The sequence below is a fragment of the Phoca vitulina genome, unplaced genomic scaffold (genome assembly GCF_004348235.1).
Source record: "Phoca vitulina isolate PV1807 unplaced genomic scaffold, GSC_HSeal_1.0 scaffold28, whole genome shotgun sequence".
Classification (NCBI taxonomy): Eukaryota; Metazoa; Chordata; class Mammalia; order Carnivora; family Phocidae; genus Phoca; species Phoca vitulina.
Window position 1 is genome coordinate 24,138,990 of NW_022589731.1, and position 19,338 is coordinate 24,158,327.

Here is a 19,338-nt window from a genome sequence, read left to right on the forward strand (position 1 = left end):
GCTCTTGGCTGCAGGTAACAGAAGATTCCAACTGAACTGGCTTCGACACTGGGGAGATTTATCCCAGGACAAGAATTCCTAAAATGGCCTGCTGGACCACTGACTGATCCGTGTGGGTTGTCTTTCAACTTCCCCTCCGCCATCCTCCACCTAGCTCCTTCCTTGGCCCATCCCCATTTCAGCATCACATGGAGGCAGCCTGACATCCAGCAGGGGAGACAGTTGCTTCCCTCACGTCTTCTTGCCAGTAGCCGAAATCATTCATGGGAGCCCCTCAGCTTCTAATTGGCCAGAAGAAGCCTTATCACACACCCTCACCTAACACAGTCACACGCTGGGAGCATAGAACAATTATGACTGGCTTTGACCTTGTATCAAAAACCAAAATTAACGCAATCAATTGAGAAGATCCCAACTCTCCATTTTTTTTAAATAAAATGTGAGTACCGACGTAGATATAAATATGCACATACACTTTCCTACTTACATGGGTGTTGAGCCATGATAGAAGAGTTCTTACTATGAATTATGGTCCAGTTTAAGAAGCACTGGCTTAAACCAATCCTGACCTACCCCTGGGGTAGGAGACCTAGCCCGCCTCGTGGAAGCACTCCACCACGCACAACAGAAAAGAAAAAAAGCCCTGGACAAAACAGGGTTCTGTTAGGAAGAAAGGAGTAGGGAACAGACCCAAAGCAGTGAGTGAAAAAGGGGATCTGGTAGTTTGAGGAAGACAACGGTCACATGTACCGGAGACAGAAGGATTCAGAGCCAGGTAAACACCCACCAGTGCCAACAGGCTGCCCGTGGGGCCCCACAGGTCCTATGCCAGCTGACACAGACACGTTTCCAACCAAAAGCATAAAGCAGCTATGGCAGGGTATGGATTACAGGCAAAGAAAGGCACAGCTGATTTAATTTAAAAACTAGAAGCAGCATCTACGAGGATCCTCGCCATCTGATGAACAACTGAGCAGATCTTCACTAACTGCATACTGGATTTATTGATTTCCTATGATGTATTTTATGATACTGCTGAAATCATTATGGGGCTTTTAACGCCGTGTGACTCGGGAGACAGACATGTTGAGGGCTGTCATCACCAAGATGCCTTCTGCCATGGTGCTGTCTTCTTAACCTGACGCAAGGAAATTCATATTTAGTGAAGAAGGAAATTACTCTGGGTATGTATCATTCAAATCCTTAAGGATTATTGGCTAATTAGGAGCACAGTAATGTAAATTTGCCTTGTGTCAGGTTTTCAGGAACAGTAAAATAACATAATTAAGCAGTGAACAAAGCAGATCATTTAAAGCCACTCTTGGCTGTAAATGTATAAGATGGCAAGACGCATGCACTGGCCTGGAAACCAGAAAGACTCAGCCCGCACCGTAGGGGCCAGAAATGGTTTTGAACAACAGAGGAGAAACTGTGTACATTTGATTTAAATATATTGCTATTTCTTATGTGAAGGTTTTCACAGAATTCCATTAGGCAATTAAATAATTCATTTAAAAGAAACAGAAGTTGTTCTTTTTGGGGGAAAAAAACTGTATTTAAATAAGCAGAGTGAGAAGCTAAATAAAAATGTTCTAGAACTGGAAACCCTAATAAAATGAGAAAATAAAATTTTAAATGGCATTTCCCCGCTTCGACTTCTCTCTGGGCTTGTGGTTGTGTGTGCAAAATGACCCATAAAAATGGAAAGCCTCAGCTGAAACTATTTACTCTGACTGGCCCGGTGAACCCTGACTCTGAGACCAGAAGCCCACAACACAGGATGCTGGTGCTCTTGCTGTTCTTGCTAAAGAAAGTGCCACCTTGGTACTCAAAAACCTTGAGAAGGCCATTGTGAAAACCAACGGATTCTGAAGGACTTTGGGAGAGGCTTAAAGTCAATGCAAAAGTGCTCTCTTCCCTCCTGCTCATCTGCATCATGGGAAAGTGGTGTCTGGTTCAGCCCAGCCAACTGCAGGCAAAGAGTCCCCGGGGCCAGGGGGGCACCCAGATCCACCCCCCCACCTCCTGCTGCCACCTCTCCTGCAGCTCCCGTGGAGGGTTCCAAAATGACGTCAATCCTCCAGCCTCCCTTGCTCTGTACAAGTGAATGAAGGACAAGAATGGAAGCAGTAAAAGAAGGTAGGGAAATGAATCCGGTGAAGGTGGACCAGGACACAGAATCAGGGAGGAGAGTGTCATCAGACAGACAGGAGGCATTTGGAAGGAGAGTGAGCAGAGTGGGAACAGGGACGATGACATCAGCAGCAGGAGAAAGAAAAGACGAGGCTGTGGAGAGTTGGCACAAATAGATATGTTAAATAAAACCGTTTGTAAACCTGGCCTGCAAAAGTCCGTGAGAGCGTCAATCAGCCAAGCGGTCAGAAGCACCCAGAACCCTCCTCTTGATAAAACACCAGACAACATCAACGATGTAGGCGTTGCCAAGAAGAAAGCTGCTGGGACTGCTTCAGTGCTCAACAGAGTAAAAGGAAAGAAGACAACCAGTGCATCTTGATGCCAGCTAAGTTTCCTTTCTGCTAGCAAACCAAGGCAAGGGCCGGACAACCGCAGATCCTGCGTGAAGCCTGGCGCTGCCATTAACAGGCTGTTTTCCCTGATGGCCTGACTTGTCACCACTGTTTTCTGCTATAAATCAAGTACCTTCGGGGCCCTTTCCAAGACTAATGAATGGTCACAAAGTGCTGCATTTCCTACCGTCTTTGCCTCCTGATCAAATCCAAAGGTTATGACTTGGGACTGTGTCCTCAAACAGGGGCCGTGTCTAAACTTGTCTACCGATGGCCCATAATCAGTTCTCTTAGAAATGCAATTCTGCATATATCGCTTGATCTGACTCCTTCAAAGAAACAATAAAGAGCCTCCCATGAGCTGGCATGTCACCGCTCTGCTTTGGCGATTCATTTTTTTTCCTTGGAACCCAATAACCACATCTTTGATAGGCCATGCCGAGCGTCATGTTCATAAATCGCACAAAGCAAAATGGTTGGGAAAATCTCTTTGGTGGTGAACCACTAACTCAACGTTCTCCAGAATAAACAACACATGAGCTACAGAAATTTCATTAGAGGGTTAAGTATGAATCTTACTGAACTGACTTTTAAACCCCAAAGTTTAACACGCTGCATAGGTAATGCAGAAGTCCAATACTATATGATTTTCAAGAATTCAGATTGAGTATCTGTTCTTTGGACCTTTTTACATGAATTTCACCTTCAACAATATTTACCATCCTTTGAAAAGTGGGTCACTCTATTCTCCTGCCACTGAGTGATCAGAAGAACCAAAGAAAACAGTCATTAAGTTGACAAAATGTCCCATACATCCATGTCAGTTAAAAGGAAAAAAATCACTAAGATCTTCCCTGTGCCACTTTCCAGGATTCCTGACATCTGTCATAAAACTCAGGCCATATGTCTTTTCCTTCCATTAAGGAGAGTCATCACATAACCAGGGCTAAGGTTCTGTCAAAAAGAATTATTGACTTATAAGCATATCTTCCCCCACCCTGCTAATGATTTCCACAAATACACCCACTGATCATCTTTTTTTATGTGCTTTACAGAAATTACTGGGAGGCCCAGGGGGCCATTTGGGGTCCTGTGCTTAGGGATTTGACAGGTAATGTTAATGAGACGCACATCCGTATTTATTTCAGGATTTATTTATTTAGAGCAGAGTGTTCTGGTTGTGTGAGCCTTGCTGAACTGGCCATGGGGAGCGAAGGGCAGAGGGGGAGGCGGGAGAAGGGGAGCCGCTAGAAGCCCCCTATAAAGCGGCCGCCCAAGTGCCATTTACTGCCTCTTCTGCGGGGACTGCATCCGTCTGCCCTCATATTGTCAGGTTGACAAGAGGAGAAAAAAAATTAACCAAAAGCCAAATCAAATAAATGTGCAACTCATAAATTCTGCAGCTAAAAATTTACCCCTGAGGGATCACAACAGTGCACGGCGGAAAGCTCCCCTTCTGCCCTCATAGAGGGATGATAAGTGAAGCCCGGCTTGCACCGGGAGGCCCTCCGCCAGAGCAGCGCCAGGCCCCCTTCGGCTGGCTGTTCGGGATTATTCCCTCCCGTGCTGGTGGGGCGAGCCACTGTGCTCGCGGGCTGGGCAGCACCAGGCCCACCATGTGGGCAGCACGCGCTGGACCTGTCTGGGCTCCACTCCGGGGCTGCGGGCCAGGGTGAGGCCAGCAGGCCGGGACCACCCACCCCGAAGTGCACCATGGCACGTCCCTTTTGACTCAGAAGTGCAGTTTAACAAACATCCCTCTGGCTCCCAAGGATTCAGCCAAAATCAGGAGAAAGCAGTCTTTGGAGAAAGCCAGCCTGCTGCCTTCCACCCAGAGGCAGCAAGCAAGGGTTGCAAGGTGAATTCTTCTATCAACCCTCTCAAAGAAGTTGTCCCTGCTGTGTCTTTAGAGTGTGTTTGACTTGTGTTAGTGCTTGGGACCATTCGCCAGGACGGCCAGGGGCACCAGACATAGAACATCCATAAGAAAGACTTGCAAAATAATGTGCTATCCCAGGGCATCCTGGTTGTCCAGGAGAATTTACATTCTTATTTGGAAAAACTGGCAACCCTTATCTGCAGAGTACCATCTCCTGGCAGGCCCTACTCTTCCCTGTACCCCTGTTCCCCAAATGCGTGGTAAGGGCAGGAAGACCAGGAGTCAACACACAGTTCGTCCTTCACAACTCAGGTGGCTTTTAGCGGAAAGCGGAAGAGATAAAAAGCTATCAGAGCACTTACAAATCAAAGAGGTGGACAATGAGTCTAGTATGCTTCTAGATGACTCATCCCAATTCAAACTTGATTAAGGGATTAGTGAAAATGCACTGTATGTATATTTGCCAAACCTTCTGTCACAAAGGGAAAATGAAAAAGAGAACCCCAACTTTTTTTATAACCACCAAAAACAGCCCCAGTCGGAAGGGTTAGTAGAGCTATTTTTTTTTCTCAAATTACCAAGAAATATCAATATACTTTTGCTCTCAACTTTAATTTGTGGTGATATTTCATACAAGGCATTTGTAAACTAATCTCAGTAAGTAAATGTACATATACATATTTTTTTTTAATGTGAAACATTTAAATGTATTTCCCACTAACTGAAAAACATGGAGTTTTTCCAGCTTCTTAGAGATAAAAGCACAGCATTGGCACCATAATATTTCCCTACGAGCTGGAGCTATGAATTCAATACATCTGTTTGTCTATTCAAACTCACATATGTAAAATTGCTTTCCATCAGCAAATGTTTTCAACTTACAAAGCCCTTATTTTTAAAGTATGCATTCAAGAGGATAGCCAAGGAAATGTCCAACACGCCCCAACCGAGATTGCTGGGTTTTGTAACAAAAAAAGTAAAGAGCTGCTGCCGTCATGATTTAGGTTAGATTGTAGATTGTAATAAAACTCTTACCTAAATGATGCCGTAAGGAACCCGTGAAGGTGACAACAGGTTTTAAGAAACAGAGCATGTTTTTATGTTTTTAAAATAAGAACAAATGAGTCACTGTCTAAAATGTTTCTTGTTAATAATTATTTGCTATCAACACTCTGTTAAATTAGGATTTTCTCCTTCGGCGTGGGCGATAAAAGAATTGATTAGCTGTCACTTTCAGGTGCTGAGTGACACCTATCTGAGTTGAGAAGGGCCTCTTTTTGCCGTTTTGTTTCCACGACTGTAGGCATTTTGACTAAAATTCTGTTCTGAGTCTCTCTGGCTTTGTCACTGAAATTCTGAGCCTGCGTTCTAGAAAATACACACACAGGAAGTGTCCTCTCTGAAAGGAGACACCCTTAGATCTGCAGGGCCTTATTTCATATCACAAAAGAGGAGGCCAATAAATCAACTAAAGGTAAAAGTAAAATCTGCAATAACCCGTTACCACTTCTTCCCCTCCCACATCGCAGCACATAAAACTTTGTGTCAAAAGGTCTCACATCACGAGAATTAATCAAAAAACTCTTAAAATACTCTATGCGCCTACTTGTGATGGCTAATTTGACTTCCTATGGCGAAGCACTAATTTCTTATCTCAATCAATTGGTACAATATCCTTTTCCATCAATCACAGGGGGGGTGGGGAATAGTAACACTGCACTCTTTTGTGGGTATAAAGCAAAATTAAGCCGAAAAGGAAAAATGGTTTTCTACCCAGGAAAGCCTGCTGTAACAATGGGAAACAAAGAGAGTGTGGGAAGGAGAGTGGAGAGGGGGAAAGACAGGAGACGCTTCAGAGGACCCAGGGGAAACTTACAAATAGCTCCACCAGAGCAGAAGGAATCTCAAAAGCATCCAAGGCCAAGTGCAGCTGAGAGGAAGAGCCAATAAGAAAGTCAACAAGGTGCCTGGACCAGATGGATCTGAGGGGGTGGATGTGAACAAGTCACAACTCGACAGGGAGGATTACTGCGGCCGGGAGAAGACAGGTTGAGTTTTCCTTTCCCAGGAAATGAAAGGGAAGTGCCCAGAATGGCTGAGAAAACACAAGCCTTCGCGGAGAGGAAGAGAAAGGAATTGCAAAAGTTAACCTGGGCTCTTGAAGAAGCCAGGAAAAGACTGGAGCTGTGTCAGGCGGTGGGGACATACGTAGGGAGGAGAGAGGGCAGAGGGCAGAGTCCAGCCACCCCCACGCCCCCAGGGCAGAGCCCACAGGTGGGAAGCCCCAGCCGCCCCCAGCCCAGCCTCAGGCCACATCTGCCCCGTGTCCGGCCCTCCCTGCCAGCCTGCCGCCATCTTGCCTGGTTGGCTCCGGGCCCCATCAGCCTTCCCGCGACGGCAACTGAACGCACAGCCAGAGCTGGGGCTCTCCCACCCGCAGGTCCCCTGCCGCCATCTTCTAGAAGTGACGAGGGCGTGCTTCTTTGCTTACGTGGAGGAATAAGACACCGTGACAGCTGGGGACAGGTAGCTCCAACTGGCTTTGCTGGGTGCCAGGGCCACAAACCCCGTGCTCATTTTTGCAGGCTTAAGGGGCCAGGCACCTTGGTGACTGCTCCAAAAACGGAACCAAAAACCCAGCTCCTGCAAGCAACAGACAAAGCAAATAAAAATAATTTTCTGACCATGCGGGTGAAGTCAATGTAAGACATGGAAATCTTAAATCAGGGGGAAATAGGTTGTATCAATATTTCTCATTGGAAAAGATACCTGGTCAAGCCATTGTATTGCTGTCCCTGGGCACACGTTCCGAACACAGAGGTCAAGTAGACAGCTGTGTGTCCCAGAGCAAGGCACACGGGGGTACTGCTGTTCTAGATGCTTTAAGCTGCCCAAAAACGTACATCAGCCTGTTGGGCCCTCACTGCAAGCTTGTGGAGTGAGCACTGATGTCTATCCTGAAGCTAAAACTGACGTACAGCAAGATCAAGTGACTTGCTGGACACCTAGGTAGGAAATCATGTGCTGAGTTGGATCCATAGCCACAGCTGAACATGGGGCTTCTGATTCCAGGTGCCACCCCACCCTGTGTCACAGCCAATGGCAGAGTTCTTGGGTCCTGCTAGGACACCTAGAGGGAAGGGAAACCCTCTGGAGCAGAGACAAGATGGCTAGGGTTGCCAGACTTCACCATTGAAAATACCGGATTCCCAGTTAAAGCTGAAACTCAGATCAACAACAAATATATGTATATATATATATTTAGTATAAGTATATCCCATGTGATATGTAGGACATACTTATACAAAAAAATTATTCATTGTTTATCTGAAAAGCAAATTTAACTGGGTGCTTGGTATTTTATCTGGCAGTCCTAGTGAGGGCAAATGTTAGTTCCTCCAACCTTTCTTCCAACCCAGGAGAGAAAGCTCCAGAACTGGTGGAAATACGCAGTGATGTGCCCTTCCCAGTGGCCGGGCATGCCCTATAGGGCATCCCATTCTTTTTGAAACACTTCCTCCTATCATCGCATCAGTCCCTCCCTATAGAACTAGGACATGGGCATCATTATCCCCCACATCGTGGACAAAGGAAACTGTCACCAAGCTCGAAGCAACTTAGTAAAGTTGGTGACAGAGCCAGGGCACAGGCTCCCTGAGCATGAGTCCAAGGCTCTCTATTTAAAACGAGGAATTATGCTCTAGCCAATCTTCACCCATTGGAGCGATACCATTCAGCACCTCTTAAGAGCCATAAACGCAGTTTCCTTTTCACATTTTGAATCCAACAGCCTGAAAATGTAAACCATGTAGGTGATATCAACATCCTTGGTCAACGCATAGTCTATAAAGCAGAAGGGGATCATCGCAGCAAAGCTACGCTAAAATAGCACAGAAAGTGCGGGACCCAAACTCTTCTGAAGGCCCAAAAGCTTAGAATAGAAATGATTTGAAAAAAATTTTAGAACGAGGCAGATTCATTATTCTCATTTCCATGTTCCAGATCTATTAATTCAGCCTCTAAAGTAATCTTTGTCCAGGGTGCGTAACTGTCTCAAATACTCCTGCTATCAAAGCTTTCTTTCCTTAAAAGGCAAAGATAATATGGACTGGGTATTCTTTTCCTACACATAATTCATTTAAGTCAGAAATGTTCTCAGATGGCTTCTTTTTTTCCCACTCTCCAAGTTTACGTGCGCCATGATCCAGGAAGATATAAATTACCAGTGGGAGAAGGGGGCAAGGCTGCTCCCTCCCATGACACAAACACCGCGATTTCATTTTCCTGATACTTTTATTTTGCTGCTAATAAAATTGGGTGGTTAAACCTCCATGGTAGAGTATGAATATAACACCAGAGTTAAGCTTTAACACCAGCAAAAACTCTATTAAAATATTGCCCCAGAGACTGTAAATTTGAATTCTGGCGCTGCTGGTCAGGTTGGGCCTGAAAACTAAGGAGAGGAAGTTCCTAAGTCTTGCTGAACAGGCCACACAGAAGGATTTTTTTTTCCTTTAGACTAATTTCCTCATGGAGAAGAAAAATATAAAGAGGTAAGGCCTCCAAATTCCGAGCTGACTTATGAGAAGAAATGAGCCGTAAAGAAGCAGAGAAAGGGTCTCATGGCGCACCTGTGCTCGGCCTGGCAGGGGAAGCCCCAACGGACGAGGGCAAGGAGGAAAGAGCACAAGTACATGTGATATCCTGTGATTCAGATGAAAACGTATTTCGTCGGAAGAGCTTCTTTCAGAAAGACAACACAAGAAAGCAGTCCAGTTTGGGGAGAGACAAACGTCATTCCGCACCATCGGGACGTGGGGTGTGATGTGCCTGGTTCTAGAACCAGCTCAACCCTAGACACACCACCCGTTGACCATCTGACCCAGAGGCTTCTCGTCAGCCAAATGCAAGTCATAGTCCAAGGTGACTGAAGAGGGTCATGGCTTCAAAACATATATATTTATTAAAGTGCTTAGAGACTCTCAGAGAGGAGAAAGTAGTTTATCAATATGGCAAATGGTTCAAATTCAGTATTTGTGGAATTCACTTACGTAATGCTAAAAATGTCCTTTAAAGTAAACTAAGGAGAAAAAGTCAGTTACTGACTTTTGTCAGCAACAATGAGTTTAAAGTTTGTTTGAAAAAAAAAAAAAAGCATTCGTAATTTCAACAAAATGTCAAGAATTATAAAAACAAACAAAAAATTTCAAGTAGGCTTGCAGTTTATATGGCATACCCAGTAGCATGAAGATCAGCAAAAATCTATTAGAACTGGTGAAAAATTCAGAGAAATTCTGTAATCGACTTGGAAACTCAGAGTCTATCGGAGAGGAAGAACAAATTAAAAGGCAGGTGATAATTGACAGCCAGGTTATCAAACTTCTTCTGGTCTTTGCGTGAAGGCGCTAGCAATATTCGTGTGACGGTACACTTGCAGAGCGACTGTTCAATATATATTTTACTAAAACAATCAATGAATTTAGCAAAGATGTGTTTAAGAAGAGAGTATTTGAGGATTAGGAGCAGGTTTTAGAAATGAAATGGAGGATCAGCTAACAAATCTATCAGAAATAAGATCAACAACTTAAAATTTAAACCAATCTTGAGCATATATTTGAACTTGGATATGCAGAAATGGTACACAGGTCCCCACGGTTCAGTGATACACTCGGAGGATCAGCAGCCCTATAGACAGTTAAATTACTCAGAAAGCCAGGGAATTTATCAAACATGAATTTCAAAGTAGATTCTGGCCTCCAGGAGAAATGGAAGTGCCCATTAATGTACATACAAAATAAATGTTGTCTGCAAGCTCTTTTACACTATTTATTTTTGTGGCCGCAAATTGGCTAAAGGTTTTTAATTTACATAAAGTGGGACAAAGAGCCTTCTCCCTTTGCTCGAAGTCATCCGGGTCCAAGTTGTGCAAAACTATTCACAAAGAGTAAAAGTGTAACCATTGCCCCGACAGGTACAACACAAAGAAATAATTTGTCCCATTTCATATCTCTCTGTGCATTATTTATAACCAACTCCAATTTGAGAATGTTAACATTAAATAGGTTTCACACATGGAAGATATTTGTACAAAGCCATCGTATATTATGAATGGAAAATTATAACAGCTCTGCAAAATTTGTTAAAGCAGATGGGCTGAAACTGACTGAACACCCAAGTCTGCGATAGTCTTTAGAAATTTAGACAGCATTTAGCTCATAACCTCAATATTTGTTTTATTGATCAAAAGAAATGTTAACTTCATCTAGTTTTGACAGATAATTTATCAAAAAAATGTTTTAAAGAAGGGAATATTTCATATCTAAGGTGGCTCGGGAAATTAGTGACTGGCCTTTGGGCCTGAGCTGCCCCCCAGGAGAGAGGAGGAGCATCGTTTGTGAGGCGACTGGACCCCAGCCCAAGGGAAGGAAGGACGGCAGACAGGCCGGGCCGAAGGGTGAGTGCAGGTAACTCCGGGTAACTCCACACGACCCCCACTTCCTTGCCCAAGAAAACATGACATACAAAGGAATAAGACTCCTCTTTCTGAAGATGACCCTTCTAAGCCCAGATGTGCCAAGCACTTGGAAATGAATCCCCCACGAACCCCCAGCCTTCACATACTTTGGTCCACTCTCAGAGTAAATCATGCTGACATTTCTCTTTTGTTCAGCGATTTCCATGGCAAGTCCTTCTACTGGAACATGATTGTTTTCCTTCTAATCCCACAGCCGCTGCCCGATAGTGGAGGGCTGACAAAGCCACACACGCTCTGGGTCCAAACACTCAAACCCCCTGCCATTCGCATGTGATGTCGTCCAGTAGTAGGAAGTCATCTGACCTAATATCGAAATTCACATCGCCGGCTTCTCCTGGTGACTCTAAGTTCTCCTCATATGTCCTTATAATGTCTCCCTCCTATATGCAGATGAGTGAGGAGAGCAGGTCACCTCTTAGGGCCTCTCGGTCCCCATGCATGTGAAACAGTTAGGCATGGTGCTCCGGAATGTTCCTTCTGACATGAGAGTCCCGGAAATTGTGTGGTTTTTTTAAATGTTCACGTCCATCTCCCTCTGGTGCATGAATGTACAAAATGGCATCCCCTTTGCAAAAATGGGGAGACTTACCCAGCAGTTTTGCATCCATCATCACACAATGCAAGGGACAGCATCGGTTGGGCTGAAGACTGACCATTTGCTTGTAACGTGCCCTTGGCCCACGGCTGTGGTCACTCATTATTGGCCATGCTATCGCACATGAGAGTTTGGGAGTCCTTCTGTGCTCTCACTGCCTGCACGAGTTTCATATGAATCCTTCGTCTGGGCTGCCTGGGCCTGGCAGGAATACAGGCAATTTGCCAGGATGGACAATAACCTGAAAACACACTCTATCTTCAGTATTGATCAGAGCTCAGCCAGCACAAAGTGGGTGAGGTACCAAACATCTAGACTGTATTTGCCCCAGACACAGACTTTGGCCTCACCCACGACGGCCAGCCTGACCTAGGACACAGCCACACTGTGAAAATCCACCTTCTTATCAACAGGGCCTCAAGCAGGAGCTGAAGCTTTGGGTTCCCTCCATGATGGGGGCGTTACAGCAAGACCTTTTGGCCCTTTGCCCAGTGAAGGGGCTGGGAAATAGGTGAGACTAGCCCTCCCAGCCCCACCCTATACTCACAGGATGTTTGGGAGACCCCATGAGGCCACATTCTCTGTCCCCTGCCACCAGCAGGACAAAAGGTGTCATGCACTCTGGTCTGGCTACTCCTTCCAGCTCTCTGTTGACCGTGCCCTCCTTCTGTGCCCAGAAAGCCAAGAGAGGCAATCCTGTGTCCAGACCCCAGCGTGAGTTCTCCACTGACATGCTTGTATTAGTCTTCTCGGGCTGCCATACCACAGTGTAAACTCAAGGTTGGTTCTCCTGAGGCCTCTCTCCTTGGTGTGTAGACGGCCACATTCTCTGTGTCCTCACATGGTCTTCCCTCGGTGTGCCTCTGTGCCCTCACTTCTCTTCTCCTATGGACACCAGGCATACCGGCTTAGTCGTACCGGATTAGGGCCCATCCATATCACCTCATTTTACCTTATCACCTCTTTAAAGGCCCTATATCCAAATGCAGTCACACTCTGAGGGACTTCAACATGTGAATTTGGGGGGTGGGGCACGATTCAGCCCATAACACGCACTGACCTGGCTTCCTGCCCCCTTCCTGGAAACTTGTTTATGCTACAAAGAGTTCATTCCCAAACTGGCCGCTCTCCATTGGAAACAACATCTGCCCAGAAATGACAAGTGATGATACCACAGCTGCAAGACGAATCGGAGGGAATTCTACCCACACGAACAGGACAACCTGGGGTGGCAGATCTCACAGCACAAAGCCCGCTCACATGCCTAGAGTCTTTGATCCTCCAACCCACTCCGCGAGGGAGGCTGGGGAGGTATTAATCAATGAACACAGATTAATTTATGAGATGACGAGATGCAGAGAAAGTTGCCCAAGGTCACACAGCTAATTACGGCCCAAGTCTTGCGACGCTGGGAACATACTTCTTGCACTACCCCTCGTGGTCCCCTGTGCAATGAAGGGACGCCTGGAATACGATCTCACAGCACTTCCTTCAAGTTAAAATGCGTTTATCATCTTGCATAAGTTATGACCCCAACCTTCCCACAAGAAGATCGTATCACAATAAAAAACACACATGGCGCAGGTGGGTAACATGATTTATTAAATTTTCTCAATTTCATGTATAGGAAGTTCCTCCACACAGGAAAATTTTCTAAATATTGAAAACATATGTACATAGGACAAAGCTCAGAGAAGGAAAAAAAAGAAGGTTTATTATAACACATCACACATAATAAATGTTTTTTTAACAAAGTCTGTATGAACTTTCCACATTAATCAAAAGTGAATGCTGCATGATTCTGTATAATTAACCAGGAAGTCATATTACAAGTGATAAATATCACAGACAATAAAATGAAGCGGACGAATATTGACCTTAAGTGCTCATTAATAATGCAGGGTTTTTGATGGTCCACAATGCAATTATTACTTAGTTAATTGAAAGGTCAAGTTTCCCAAAGATTAATAATTAGACTTACAGTGGCCTGTTCATCAGAGGTTTAATAAATGCTAAAACAGGCCCCTTTAGGCTGCCTTAATATCTGAATCAGAACCTTTGATTTCCTGCTGTCCTTGCAAAGCTAGGGACTGGAGAGAAGGAAATATATTCCATGCTGAGAGCGAGCCCCTGTCACTACAAAAAGATGCACTTAGGACCCACGCCAAAGCCTTGAACCTTGACTTTGGGAATGAGGGGCTATCTCAACCACATTCGAGGGGGGCAGTGGGACAGACGACACGGCCTCCACGAAGCCTCCCTGGAATCCGGGACCTCCAGGATGAACTCTGGCCCCAGCCGTGGTGAATTTGAGACAACTAAGAAAGATTCTAATGGCACCTAAAGAAATTCACAAAATGACTTTGTGTTTACAAGATGTGGGAAAGATGAGACAAAATATATGCTTGCAAGTCAAAATATTCCATCTCCTTTTCTGTACCTTTTTGGCCAACAAGCTCCTTCATGACCCAAACAAATTCAGAATGTCCTACCTCTTCAGCAGTCTCCCTCCTCACTGGGGCGACGAAAACCCTCCATAAGTAGGACCCAGGGCCATTTGCACTACTCAGGCAGACGACATGCCCAGTGAGCTTGCGTCTCCGGCCTTTGAGCTTGCCCACTGAGCTCTCCCTGCTCTTGTGCCTCCTTGACCCTCATCCATTCTTCAAAATTCAGTTGAACTACCACCCAGTCCAAAACACCTTCCCACTGAATCTCAAAATCCAAGTAGCTTCTCCTTCTGTACCCAACAGCACATGACTTGTTTCTCCTTTATGGCAGTTACCTTGGATGGTAGACATGGGTCTCGTCTTCCTTCTACCTCCCAGTACACTGGCAGCTACTTGTCGGCTGGGCTGGGTGACCCTCACTCCATCCTCCACGTGCTCAACCAGGTGTCCCGCTTATGGTGAGCATGAAGAAATGCTTGCCGAATTGGAGGTGTGGGTGGGGAGGGAGGTAGCAGGACTCCTTCCTGAGTTGAAGAGGCAGGTTGAGTGGAGTGCAGATGAATGGGGGCCCCGGGCTCCATGATGGGCAAGAGCAGCTGGGGGCAGAGGGAGCTAGAGCCCTGCCACCAATGGGCTCCCCGGGGAAACCCAGGGACAGCAGAAGATGCCCAGTTTGATAAGTCAAAGATGGCTGGGGACTTTAGGAGGACACGGAATTGGGAAGACATAAATGCCCAAGGGTAGGGGATAGGTTTCATGATTATTGCACATACACTCATCAAAAGGCTGCAGAATCCAGTGGCAGGGAGTATAAAACAGCACATGTGGTAGGACCACAGTTGTATGCAGAACCACGTAGCCAGAGGACAGACTGATGCACAAAAGTGCTAACAGTGACTGGGACCAGGACGTGGGATCACAGCTGACATTTTCTGATCTACAATTTCTGCTTCTCTATATGTTGCAAGGTTTCTCAAATGAATACACAACTTATGGAGGGGGGGCAGGTGTGGTGGGATTCGCTTGGGCTCTGTGAGGCAACGGGGAGCTCTACAAAAACGTGAGGGAACTGGTCACACACTCGGAGCCAAAGCCCGTGTGGCAGCCGAGGACCCAGAGGAAAGGCCCAGCCCCCAGCTTCCTGGGGCCTCCTGAACAATTTAGAACAGCCCCTCCTTGCACAAGTGAAATACAGAGGTGTTTCAGAAAAGCCAGAGAAAAGTGGAGGAGTCCGGGCCCCCTGTCCTCCGCCCTTGCTCCTGTTTCTTCCCCTGTGGCCCCACTCTCCTTGCCCAGAGCCCATCCCAAGCCAGAGGCCACGTGCTAGTACCTGGGCCGCCCTCCCCCCCACTGTCACTCACCTCCGTCCCTGTCCACCTCCTCTCCAGGACACCCGCATTCCTCCTGCCAGATGCGAGCGGACGCCCGAGACTGCCCGGTCATTTCACACTTCCTTCTCCCCGCACTTAGGAACTTAATGTCTCTGTCGTGGTGTGTTAGAAGCAGTGACCCAGAGGTGAAAATTCCTTGTCCCGTGACCAATCCCTTGGGCCAGCCAGTCACCTTTATTTACGGTTCCTGTAAAAAGAACCTGCTGTGAATTTTCACTCTGCCCTCATATGCCCGCTAATGAGATCACATTTCATATGGACTTATCTCCACTTTTGGGGGCCCGGCAACTTCTGAGCCCAAGCGAAAAGTCGGCCGTGCTTTGCAGAAGGCTCCCCGGGCAGAAGGGGTCCGGGTGATCTGCGGGGTGCAAACTCGGACCCCTCTTTGGTGGCACTAAATACCTCCCGTACCCATCAGGAGCATTGGATTTCAAGCCGAAACCAATGGCATCCTGGCAGCCCTATATTTTATGTCTTGTTTTTATTTCCTTTACTCGTCTTTCAGTGTAAACAGTCGATGTTGTTCTAAGAGGTCAGTTTTATATGCCGGAGCACCACCAAACTATTTAGGTTTAAAATGACACTACTATTTAAGACCCAGTGATTTTCAGAACACATGATTTACTGTTGTGGCATTCCATAAGACTCATTTCATACCTCCAAGAAGGACTAGTCAAAGTGTTAAATAAACACGAAGTCCGCGCCTTGTTTTCTTTCCAAAAGTGCAAACACTGTGTTACTCTCATGATTAAATACTGCTCAACACGCAACCAAGTAACCATTTCACAGTTGCCTCTTTCCCGTGGCTTCATTTTATGTATTAATTATTTTGTGTTCAGACAAAGACTTTAATTAGGAGTCATAAAGGGTTTCTGAAGAGTGAATAAGTAGTTTCATCTGCATTAAACTGATAATAAACAGGCATTTCTACAAGGAGCTGCCCAAGTGCAAACCTTAACTAAGCCTGAATCTATTAACCACTAACTAAACTCAGCCTCATAAAATATTGTTTGGGGAAGGTACATGACAGTAAAAATGATTCAGATTGCCTTTAGGTCCTTAAAGAGGAAATAAATTAATTGAAGTTTGGTGGATATTAAAGGTTGAAACTTGCCTTTGAATGTGAAAAATTCAACCAATATTATCTTAAGCTCCTAACACTGATTATTAAAAACTGTTTGATTCTTTGAAATGACAGGTACAAAAGCAAAAAAATTTAAATGTAATGGCTTTTTAAGGACAAGAGGCAAATATATGTGTGCTTGATTACAATGAATCTGGACAAAAAGGAAAGAGAGGTTAGTTCTGCCCATTAAGCTGAAGCTCCAGCCTCCGTTCTCTGAAACAAACTACGTTATCAACAACGTCCCTCCAATGGAGACTCCGAGAAGCCATGCATCACGCCTTTCTTAGCTACTTGTGTTCAGAAGGCTTGATTTCGAGCATTCGAGCAGCTTCTCTTCTCCAGATGCTGCTACGAGACAGACGCCCAGCACCCTCGCTGTTAGTCAGCGGCTCATGCACTGAGGACCTGTGGGTGAATGTGTATTTACCTTTATTTTCGGCTTGGTTCTGCATATTCACCTTGAGCCTGGCGCCATCTAGTCTGTCCGTGCGGGTCAGTTGCTGCTGGCTGGTGCCCTAGGTTCTCAGAACCCAGTCCGGTCCTTTTAAGGGGTGTCTTGTCAGGGTCCTCAGTGTTGGCAGAGGCAGGTTGTCTTCTGTTTAACCTTTAGGAGCCCGCACACCTCAAGCTCACCTGCCCTGGGACACTGCCCGCCCTCCAGGCCAATTCGAGGCCCTCCACTCTCCCAGGACTCCTGGGTCTGCCTGCCCCCACCCCGCCCCAGAGCCCACCTGACACCCCCACCCACCCACCACGTGGCTTCGCACATTCTCCTGCAAAACCACCAAGCAGAAGTCTTGCCTTACTGACCTGCATGTCCCCAGCCTCACCTACACTTAGCACAGAAAATGTTAGTAAAATGAGGGGCGCCTTGGGGAGACTCGGTCAAGCGTCTGCCTTCGGCTCAGGTCCTGGGATCGAGCCCCGTGTTGGGCTCCCTGCTCAGGGGGAGTCTCCCTCTCCCTCTGTCTGCCACTCCCCCTGCTTGTGCTCTCTCTCAAATAGATAAAATCTTAAAAAAAAAAAAAAAAAAAAAACTAGTAAAATGAATGGAACTGAATTTCCTTCAGCTTCTGGCATCAGATTGGTGATATTTTGGCTGAATGCAGAGCAGGGAGGGGGCCCGGCTACCAGCGTTTACCTGGTTAGTGGCTCCTGTCAGCATCTCTCACGTCCACACACCGCCTGGTCCTGGGTTTGCTTCCTCTGGACAGTTTCTTCTTCACGAATGTATCGGCCCTGCCACATGGGGCCCAAACCGGGTGAGGCAAACAACGGTACTCCTAAGGGCAGCCGTGGACGGGCTGGCCACTCAAGTGACCAGCTCTGGCCTGAGCCTCCGGCCTGTCGAGGGCTCCAAGTCAGGGGCGGACAGCCACCCCTCAGACCTCGGCAGTCTGCACCATGGGGTGCAGGCCGAGAAGGAGACCTGGTCAGCCCCTAGCGGGGCAGCGGGGCCCCAGGGACGCTGGCGGCTAGGACAGAGGCCACCTCCTCCATCTCCTCACTGCCGGGCCACCCCGAGTGTCTTATACCTGGAGCGGCCTGCCAACGTTGTCATTGTCCTCAGTCTCATCTTTCACGATAAACGCATTGAAGGACTTTGTTTCTGCTGCACGGACCCCAGAAGGAACATAAGGATGGCAGAACCAGCCAGGAGAGGCAGGGGCAGGACATTTCCTGACTTTGGAATCCTCCTAAGCCCCCACTGGCCTTAAAGGTGTGGCCAGGGCCACATTTGAGGGAGGTGCCCAGACCGCCCATCCCTCACGCCACCTCCCTGGTGCAAGCGTGGAGAAGAGAAAAATCACTGCTGGGTGTGCTGGGCCCTCAGTGCAGCTGATAGGGAAATGGGCTCACGAGGGATAATGTCCAAGTGAGGGGAAAGCAAGTTTGCGAAGTAGTATGTGCAGGAAGATCCTATTTGTTCAGAAAGACAAAAAGAGACAGACAGAATGACAGATGGAAAAGCACTCATTTACACACACACACACGTACACAGAAAATAAGCTTACCTCTCATTTTACGCTTTCCTATTGTATATAAGACACAATAGAGCCAAAAGTGAATTTTCCTACAGTCAGAGCAAAGATCTTTGCACCTGTCCGCATCGAACAGAGAGAGAACAGGTTCAATGTACGAAAGAAATTTTGTGGTGACATGCCCAGGAGGTGGGGGGGGAGAGAGAAGGAGGGAGAAAGGGAGAGAGAGAGGCAGGGGGAAGAGAAAGGGAGAGGGAAAGAGGGAAAGAGAGAGGAGGAATGAAGGGCCTACAGACCCAACAGCCTGGGGGGGTACTGCTGTGCTCACGTAGGGATTTAAGACGTGGCCCATCGTACGTCACTGTCGCCCTTGTGCCCGTGAGATATTCAGGCTGCGGCTAAGCCCCAACGACATCGAGCACACAGGAATGCAAAGGGGCCAAGCATGACACAGCCCTAATTAGGAACTCAGAGTGGAGATCCAAAAAAAAAGTATAATACAATGGTGAATATATTCAGAAAATGTCAGCTGCCAAATGTTTGCACTTCAAATTTCATCTCCAGTTTGGTGAAAATGTCCATGGATCCCAGGACACTGGAATAAAACTCCATGTGGTTCCATTTTTATGGGTGAATCTGAAACCAGGTGGTTCTGGAAAGAGAGTTCCCACAGCCCTTGCCCTCCTGCGGTTTCTCCGGATGCTTAGAATGTTTTCCTAAAATGAAATTACAAACATGAATCTCTTCTATGCAAGCAAACTTTCATACCAAGTATGCCAATTACAGGCTTGTCATTTTCCCTTTGTAAACCCCAATTTTTAGCCATAAAAATGTGCTTATGATACAACTTTT